General features: G+C 42.3%; 1 pseudogene; it reads right to left on the reverse strand.

Annotated features, from left to right (window-relative positions):
- Window positions 1-420: 420 nt before the first annotated feature.
- Window positions 421-1,707, reverse strand: LOC149430718 (uncharacterized; annotated as a pseudogene).
- Between the last annotated feature and the right edge of the window lie 8,899 nt (window positions 1,708-10,606).

Raw genomic sequence — 10,606 nt, forward strand, 5'->3', positions numbered from 1 at the left:
TAGCCCTAACGAGACCAATCGCACAGCTCCAATTCGCCTGTTGTCCAGTTCTCTGGGGGCAATGGTCCCACCAACTGACACTGATCAAAGCACACAGCATTGCTTAACATCATACTTTCCACTGGTTTACTCATCCCAATGTCACAGTCATAAATACCATTGTTAGCTGTACCAATTAATAGATCACATATTTCACCATCACAATCTCTGATTGTATCAGTGCTGTCATTCAGAGAGTCTCCGGGTACATCAACTCGTACCTCCTTGTGGGTGGTAGACAGATCCTCTGCCACTGCAGTGTCTTTTCCGGGCCCTTACTTCTCTTGAGGTCCAGCAGGTGTGGCAGCATTCACACTATTTACTAACCACTGCCCAGCCGCACCTCGGACTGCACTAGCAGAATTATTCTGTGTCACCACATCAAATTGAGACCTCAGGAATCTCCACCAGTTCTCCTGAGTGCTTTCCACACAACCCAGTTACTATTAGCACCCTCACAGGGAACCGTGAGATCACTTGCCACAATATTAATAAGCATTGCATCAACCATTTACATTCTTGATCAATGTAACCCAATGCAGACTGCACTACTTGGCTCCACTTATTGGTACTCCGCAGTACCACTTTGTCCAACTGCGGTGGAGACACCCAAGTGTACAGCAAATGCTTTCTTACGACTTCAAGCATTTCCAATAATACATTACTTACTTCAAGACATCTTAAGTCTATACTCAAGATCTTTGTAGGGACTTTTCCACTATCAGAGACATGGAGGGGCTCATTCACTGCAGCTTGAGGGTTTGAGACACTTAAGGAGACCTCCATTTCACTAGAGGTAACCATAACAGCCTGCTCACCACCCGGAGTGCTATCAGGAGGTATGTCTTACACTTATCCCCTCAGCCTTAGCATCAGAGAGCCACTGCAAGTCACAACCAGTTATACTAACATTTTTACACTTGACACACTTCCGTTGTTGGGCTGTAGATAACACCTCTGCCATGCATGCGCCCTTAATTGGTCCCTCTAAATGAAGGGGAACAACCTTTGCAGGAGCTAATATGACCTTAACCACCGGCTGCCTTTTGATTCCCCCCTTCTGGCACAGCAGTTGTTATATCCACACCCTTGTCACATACTATAGCCTTATCTCTGATATAAACACATCACATTATAAGAGCACACTTTGACTCATATCACCTTTTCAAGCACAGCAGGCTGGAATACCTCACTTTTACTCGCCAGCTCTGGTGGCGCTACTGATACACACAGCTTTCTACTTTCAGGTTGACTTAACCCCTTACCAACCACGTTGCACATAAGGTGAGTGGGCTGAGCATGATGCAGATCCCCTCTGTTCCACCAGAACAGTATCAGTGTTGTCCTGCACAATTTCTGGCTCCAACACATGGAGACCCCTGGAAACTTCAATGGACAACCCTGTGCCTCTGGTTGCCAAGGGAGATATTCCCCCGTCATTATAAGTGAACACATCAACAAAATTACACACTGCACACTGTGTAATGTGTAATGTGTAATGGTAGCACACTGCAGCAAGTCCATGTCCTTACATTCAGCAGATTTCCCTGCTGGACACACTCCTTCACTGGGATCAGTCCCATAAACTGCAACAGTCTTACCAGCTCCTGTAGCAGTTGACTTTGGCTTCAGTTGAGTGCGCTGTCGCTCAGCTGCATCCTCACACATTACTGCCCCTATGTGGCTATAGGGCAACATTGCAGTCTTTCCAGACTATCCGGCCATATTCAGGAACCTAGGGCAAGTAAGGATCCCATGCTCCACTTGACCACACTTCAAGCACGGTACTGGACTATGAACTTTAACTCCTCGGTGACTCCTCAATGACTTGCTCTCTCCCGTTGCCATGGGATACCGCTCTCGAGGACACCACTGGTCACAACCTTGGGCAGGCAGACTCCATGGATTCCAGACATCCTGATTGGCCCGGACGTTGCTGCCACTCCTCCTTGGCACATGCTGTTGCCCACCTGGATTCATGTTTCCACGCACACCTTTCACTTTCCCTTTAACTGAGGGTGACACAATCAATTTGCACCAGTCCACTGCTAATTCGCACACAGCTGAATTTTTTGGCCTGGCTGGGTCATGTGGCGAAATACCTTCTAGCCACAGTATCCTCTCTCTTGCTTCAGCCAAGATTGCATCTTTTCTGCGTTTTGACCGCCCCATTGTTGCAGTCACGCACACAGCAGTTTATTACACAGTTCCATGGTGTTGCAGAACTGTGAACACTGTCTCTTTAAGGCAAGTTACTTTGCTTTTGCAGGTTTTTCTCACCTGCACACACAGATTGTGCTGTCTATTGCACATAAACATAGTTCAACAAATTAACTTACTTTATTCCAGGGATCTTCAATTCTGGCCACTGCATCCACCACCATATGTGGGAATTCACATCAGATGGTAGAGCTTTTTTAAAGCACACAGCAACTTACTTCTCTTTAAGGGCCTTTTTGCCCAATTTTATTTAAAAGAAAGCTCAATAACAAAAATGCTTTCCATGCAGGGGTATCCACCATCAAACAATATTCAGCCTTCTGGCTCTCCTAGAGACTCCTTCCAAAATATTGCTTTTTGCACACAGATAGCCCCTAGCAGCCCCTTGCTGCTTCTGGCTTCCACCTTACCTAGGTGGAGCCCTCCTGACTCCTGGGCACTGACCTCTTGTCTGCCGGGGTGGAGTCCTTGGTCCACACACAACCATGGAGTCCTTGAACCACACCCAGCATCAGTTTCACACAGAGACACTAATTTAAAGCCCTGCGCACACCTGTACCATTAGTGTGCTGGCTGCTTTCAAACTCTGGACACTGGATTGGAGATTTCTTCCCTCCCAAGGCACTTTGATATCTCCAAACTACGGAGCCCCATCTAGAAATACCAAAATCTGTAGAAACCTGCAACAGAAGTTTTCTGCTCCCAAAATCTATGCTCCGCAGTTCTGCACTCCTCACATGTGCAGACCCTGTGTCCATTACCTGACCACTTCTACCTGCATTTATCCTGTGACAGGGCCCTGCACTGTTACATTTCCTATAGGCTTAATGGCCTTACAGGTCATGTTTGATGGCTTGATTGAGTTATTATTGTTTTATGATAGGGCAGAGGAAAGTGTTCCATGGTTCATGGAAACTGACATCCTGCCAAGACTAATTAGCTGTTTACAGCCCTGGACAGTTCTGCATGCCGGGTCTATTTGTGTTTTAATTAAGATAAAAGGTTCTTTTAAAGTTTAACAGTTACAGCTACAAATTTCAGTTTTCAGGAGGGTGGAGGAGAGGAAGGTCATTGCTCATGAAAAACAAAAATGGCTGTCACATACAGGTTCCATGTCTCTATTGCGCACAATCATTACAGGAAGCCAGTAAATCATTTTTGTGATACCCATTTTTGGATAATGGAAATTTCATGTTGCAGATAATTTTTCCACTTGTGCCAATGTAGGATGGGCACTCAGAAGACTGGAGGTGGGAATTTTTGCCTTCATACACAGGGAGCGCATACAAATTCCCCATGGCTCTTTCACAGAGTTTGTAGAGCTTCACTCAATATCTGGTCCTTTTACTGGGAATGTACTGCTTGCTTCCTAGCTGGCCAGTAAAGTGGACAAGGGTCTCACCCACACAAATTTCTTTGTCATGGACATGCAATTCAGTGAATTTCTGGGAAAAAATTAATTAGTGAGCTAATTTTGTAAAGCTCATCATAGCCAGGCTGATCTCAGGGAGGGGACTGTGTATTATTGCTGAAATGGAGGAAGTGCATGATCATTTCATAATGTGACCTTGACATTACAGCTGAATAAATGGCCATGTGATGAAAGGGGTGGGTGGACTAGTAAGCATGTCCTTCTTTTTTTTTTGTAAGCCCCATGTTAATGTGAGTCCCAAAAATTAATTTGAACTCCTCCAGTATGAAACATCTCTATTCAAACAGACCGACATAGGATAAATTGGGGTTATTTGCCATATATTACTAGGAAAAAAAGATCAGTCTGGTCCACAATCAACTGAAATAAATTGTCAGTGAAAAAAAATGATTGTTGAAAATTTTTCAGTGTTGGTCTGAACACCTGGCTGTGCGGTGAAAGGGGGGGATACTTGCTGATCCAGAGTTGGAGTGCAGCTAGGAGGCCCTAATTCTTGGGATCTGATGTGATACCCCAGTACTAGTGCTGGGCCTTTTCTTCAGGAGTCTAGTTGATGTTTTCCAATTCACCAGTGGGATGTTTGGCGCTGGTGGTGGTTGCCTGTTCTTCAGAGCGCCTTATCCTTTTAGGAGGAAGCCTTTCCTTCTCTGATACGGTCACTGATCCATTACTTTTGATAGGGTCATACTCCAAATCGGAAACGGACAGTGAGTGCTCCCCGCTGCTCTCATCTATCATACTGAGGATTTGCAGTGCCTCCTCACTGGTGTAACATTTTTTGGACATGGCAGCTCTGGTGACACTGTGACAGGTACACTGCTGATGGTGGCTGTATGACAGGTAACCAGTTGATGGTGGCACTGATGGCTGCTGTGTGATTGGTGCACTGATGAAGTTGGCACTGATGGCTGCTGTGTGACCATACACTGCTAATGAGCATTGATGGCTGCTGTGTGACAGGTACACCTTATGCAAGGGAAATTGGGTGTTGTGCACAGTACTGCAAGGGTTACATCAGGTAACTAACAGTTCCCGGATTCTCCTTCTCCTCACACAGAATCTGTGTATGAGGAGAAGCAGGTAACAGTTTACATTTGTGATTGGACACAGAAATCATGTGGTAAAGAACCTCTGTCATTGGTTCTTTACCCTGAACTGTGATGCATTGTGTCCATGTGACCAGCGTTACTATGGTAACACTGAACTGCTCTGGTGACAGGATGCAGCTGCAGGCATCATCCCAGTATTGTTTTTTGGAGCCACAGATCGGCTTTCTTGTAAAAGCAATCTTAGCAGCTAATTAGCCGCTGGATTGTTTTTACAAGCAGCGGGAGGGGCTCTTGGGCTCTCCTGTCCTATTGAGAGAACCAAGCGACCACCCGATGCTTTCGCCGTCTGACCATAGAGATTAATCAGAGACCAGAACAGCTCTGATCATCTCTATGGTATAGGAAACTGAAAGCGATGAGCATTCATCAGTTCCTGTTTCGCCAGATGTAAACAGCACAATTTTTAAATTGGGAAAGCAGTTGATCACACTAATTAAAAAAAAAATTTAAAGCACCCGTTTCACCATACTCAAGCACAAAGGGAATGCAAATATTACATCAAGGGCAGTAATTCTAGCACCAGACCTCCTGTGTAAATCTACAGTGCTAACCTGTAAAGGCTTTTAATGTCGGCCATGGATAATAAAATTTACGTAATTTGTCACTGTTGCATGGATGTGCCCAATTTTAAAGCATGATATGTATGGTAAAATATAAGATATGATGTTATGCCGAGTAACTAGATACCAAACAATTGGGTATTATATTGTGTTTTTGTGCAACATTCAAAAAAGTATACCATGTGGCATAAAAAATTGCAACACCCACCATTTTAATCTCTAGGTTATGGCTGTAAAAATACATAATCTTTGGGAGTTCTAAGCAATTTTCTAGCAAAAAATACTGAGTTTTACATATAAACAAGAAGTGTCAGGAAAGGCTTGGTCTTCCAGTGGATACATATATATAAAATGTTTTGGGTTTTTTTTTTACCTCTTTCACATGGGCAGTCTACTTGGGTCTGCCAGTTCGTTTTTCAGGCAGGCCCAGTCGGACCCTCCATTCTCCTCTGTGAAGCAGTGGGTTTAAACATATGTTTCGTTTACACCCACCTACATCCAATCCGATCAGCTAAAAACAAATGGATTGAGATCAGTTCCCCTTTGTCTGGGAGGATTGGGTCAGATGACAGCTGGTTGTAAACTGACCTGTCATCTGCCTGCTTGGTGGGAATCAGCAGACAGAGTCCACCCCATGTGAAAAGGGCCTTACCCTCGTACCACTGTGGAGGTGATAATGTACAATTGTTGGCTGCTCTGATATCACTGTGTGTCAGTGCCACCAGCCATTACCTCTGATCATCACCACAGCAGTACAGTGTCACCAGACCAGTACTGCGAGTCTGTCTCTAATCACCACCATACTAATCATTGTCCTCAATCACTGCAACCCACTCACAGTGTCTCTAATCACTGCCACACTACTCAATGTTCCTGTTCATTGTCACACCAGTCATATTGTCCCTGATCATCACCATATCAGCCATATTGATCCTGATCACCTCCACACTAGTCGCAGTGTCCCTGATCACTACCACACCAGTCATATTTTCCTTGATCACTGTCACACCAGTCACAGTGTCCCTGGTCACTGCGACACCAGTTGCAGTATTTCTAGACTAGTGTAAGCCAGCAAAAGTGTCCCTGATTATCGCCACACCAGTTCCAGTGTCACCTACCCAGTATAAGTCAGCAGCAGTGTTGCTCATTGCTGCCACACTAGTCACCAGTGTCACCAGACCAATGCAGCCAGCAACAATGTTGCTGATCACTGCCACACCAGTGCAGATTTGCCTTTGCTTGTCACCTGTTGTTTATTGACCATATTTCTGCCTGTTGCCTGAACCGATCATTTGCCTGTTTGTTGACCATGTTGACCGGAGGCCTGCAGCAGTTCCTGTCATGCCTTGCAGACAACTGCACTTCTGGAACCACAGAAACTTTTGTGTTCTTCCTTTCTTCAGCCTCCTATACTTCCTGGTCAGTGAACATGCCATTCCTGGGAGTAGCCATAAATCCGTAGGCTAGGCTTGTTTGGCTTAAAGGAACTGGGAATGCTATAGGTGACACTACACTAAGCTATATTTCCTACCCACTCATATAGAGGCGACTATTACAGTAAATTGTTTTTACATAATTGGTTGATTTGTGATCTTGATACACAAGATACAATGTCCGGTATATAATCAGCCCAGACAGAGAAAAAGTCTCACATATATGGTATAAGCAGTAGCAGAATGTGTTTTGGGGTGTAATTCTAAGTATGCCCATGCTGTGTGTGAGAAATATCTTATTAAACTGACAACTTTGTGCAAAAAACAACTATTTTCATTTTCTTTCTGCATTTTCCAAAAACTTGTGCAAAAAATTAAGTCTTCAAAAGACTCGCCATGCCTCCTAAAAAAATACCGTGGGCTGATTGGTTTCCAAAATGTGGTCATTTTGTGGGTGTTTCTGCAGTCATGATTATCCAGGGCCTCAGTCATGAAATTGGATGCATAATTTATCTCCCTGGAATGCTTGAAGGTGCTCTATGAATTTTGGGGCAATCTGTGTGGCTAGGCTGTAAAAAAACCTCACACATGTGGTATGGTCATACATGGGAGGAGTAGCATAATATGTTTTGTGGTGTAATTCTAAGTATTCCTATGCTGTCTATTAGAAATATCTTATTATTATTTATGTTTGGCAAAAAATAACTCACTATGCCTTTCAGAAAATACCTTGGAGTGTTTGCTTTACAAAATGTCTTTTTTGTGGGTGTTTCCACTGTTCTGGCGCTCCAGGGTCTCCAAAAAATTGCTAGGTAGTCAGGATGTGTTCCTTGGATTTTGGGCCCCTCTATGCATCTAGGCTGTAAAAAAAAAATTCACATACATATGTGGTGTCTCAGGAGACATAGCAGAATGTGTTTTAAGGTGTAATTGTAAGTATGCCTATGCCATGTGTGAGAAATAACTTGTTAAAATAACAACTTTGTGAAAAAAACAAATTATTTTCAATTTTTTTTTAAAAACAATTGTGACAAAAACAACTTAAAGAAACTCATCATGCCTTTTACTAAATACCTTCTGTTGACTGATTTCCAAAAGGGGGTCATTGGGTTGTGGGGGAGGGGGGTATATTTACTGTCCTGGCATTTTAGGGCCTCATGAAATGAAAATTTCAAACATACTGTATACAGTACCTTAGTTTGTAGACTCTATAACTTTCTACTTGCAAACTAAAGGTGTAGCCATGGGGGCAAAATTTGCCCCCAGCCTGGCAAACCTCTTTATGGCAAGATGGGAAGAGGATGTTATTTTCGCAAGGGACTGGCCAGAATTATTGTTTTAAAAAAGGTATATTGATGATATCCTCCTGATTTGGTGTGGGGAGGAAGATGTTTTAGTGAACTTTTTTAGTACTTTAAATAACAACTCTCTAAATATATCTCTTACTTATACCTAAAGCACCAAAGAGATACATTTTTTGGACTTAACTCTGATAAGTCAAAGGAATAGGATAGCTACTAAATAGTTTTTTAAAACAACTGACAGAAATAGTTATATCCCGACCATGTTCTATATAATACGATTTATCATTTGTATCCCACTAGACTAGTGTGTCACATGGGGACGGTGATACATATGTAGTCAGCGTGATTCCTTTGTTTCCTATAATATTATTTTCCCTAGTCTAGCTGGAGGGCTTAGGCTGACTCATGATCAGCTGTTTGCTCATGCTTAGGCAGAAGTATAGTCCACGCATGCGGCTTTACTGTCTTGTCCATGTTAGACTTCGAGAAAATGGCGCCTGTGCACTGCGCATATGTGGACACGGAGATGTATAAAAAGACTTCTATGAGATGTATGATGATAGGCACACCCATTTTGATAACGTGCTATAGCACAAAACGCGTTACGGAGGAGCCCTAAACGTCGTGACGTCACGCTGCCGAAGCCGTACAGAGGTCCGGCGGCCATCTTAGATATTGGCTGATACAGCCACATTGTTTGCCACTGCTGCACTTGCTTTTTATATATTTTATTTCTATAATTTTGGTTATAGCAATTTTAATACTCATTTATAATAAATTCTAATTTTGGAAAAGTACTACACTATACAAATTTTTTCATATATGGCTTGGCTTTGAGCCAATGACTCTTGGAGACCCCCAGAGGAGACAGAGCTGCATGGGAGATTGGTGTGCGGATGTGGGAACCTTGCTCTTGGTTAGCTGTCTGAATCCATTTAAAGGGGACCTGACGGAGATTTGATGGTTTAATGCACATATTCTATGTGCTTCTGGTGAGTGCGCATTTCATAAACAGATGCACGGAGTCATGTCACAAGGAATATATAATATCTATGAAATTGAAAGTCACCTCTTGAGATCGCTGACCTTCCTGAGTCAAGCCTGCACGTTTTCTCACGAATATTAAGACTGCTCATTTTGGGTGCAATACATGAGCACCGTGTACTCTTGATTGTTCAGTATTTCATTTATTTATTTGTGTCATTTTTTAGCGCTGCACTCTTTATATTTATTCTTATTCTGACTGGGTTTTAGGATATCCTATGTTGGTGCAATTGCTGCTGAGTTTAATATATACATTTTATAGTCGGATTGATTAATTTATGAGCGCTCGCTTTATGCACTTTTACTATTTCTGAAAAAAACAAGTTTTTCTTAGTTTCTGTTATAAAATTTTGCAAATAGTCTTTCTTCAGAAATTTAAGGCAAAGTGTATTCTGCTACATTTCTTTGGTAAAAATAACCCAAATCAGTGTATATTATTAGTCTGTGTGAAAGTTATAGAGTCTACAAACTAAGGTACTGTATACAGTACTGTATACATTTCATGAGGCCCTAAAATGCCAGGACAGTAAATGTACCCCCCCACACAACCCAATGACCCCCTTTTGGAAATCGGTCAATAGAAGGTATTTAGTAAAAGGCATGATGAGTTTCTTTAAGTTGTTTTTGTCACAATTTTTTTTAAATAAGAAAAATTGAATATAATTAGTTTTTTTCATAAAGTTGTTATTTTAACAAGGTATTTCTCACACATGGCATAGGCATACTTACAATTACACCTTAAAACACATTCTGCTATGTCTCCTGAGACATCACATACTGTATGTGAATATAGTGCTGTACAGATAGCCCTCCCCCTTTCCAAGAAATGCATTGCAGCTCTAGCCTCATGTCATGAAGTAGATCACATTATTATTGAATGTTCATTGTTGTAAGATTCTCTCAGTTTATGGAATAAACTTCACAAGATGTCTTATCGATTGAGTCACTGACTGTGGTATCCAACTGAGGTTGAAGTTATCGCTATTTCATCACAACTGTAAGTTACAGAGATCACACTATCAATGCTTAGATCGGAGCGACAGAACTGTCAAAAGATCTGTGGAATGCTTCATAGGATCCTGGCTAGTCAAAAGATCTGTGGAATGCTTCATAGGATCCTGGCTAGTCAAAAGATCAGTGAAATGTCTTCATAAGAATCTTTGCTACCTAGAATACACAGTGAGATGTTATATGGATACTGGATATAACAGCTATAGAGAGTGCAGCCACCTCTACACAAGTCTGTGCATGTCTCCAAGTATATCCCAGCATAAACACTCATCAGTGTCAGGACAAATTATTGATGTGAATGTTTTACAACTGCAAGTTTATTCACTGCATCTGTATGCATTACCACATGGCTTGTGTGTGAACGTATAAGAAAGAAAAAGAAAACCTTTCTGCAATCATTGCCTAGGAAACCTGAACTCTGTAAACTTTCTATCAACCCCTCTCCTTGCTAACA

This window comes from Staurois parvus, unplaced genomic scaffold (genome assembly GCF_062004578.1).
Source record: "Staurois parvus isolate SC_StPar_1 unplaced genomic scaffold, SC_StPar_1.0 ptg002500l, whole genome shotgun sequence".
Classification (NCBI taxonomy): Eukaryota; Metazoa; Chordata; class Amphibia; order Anura; family Ranidae; genus Staurois; species Staurois parvus.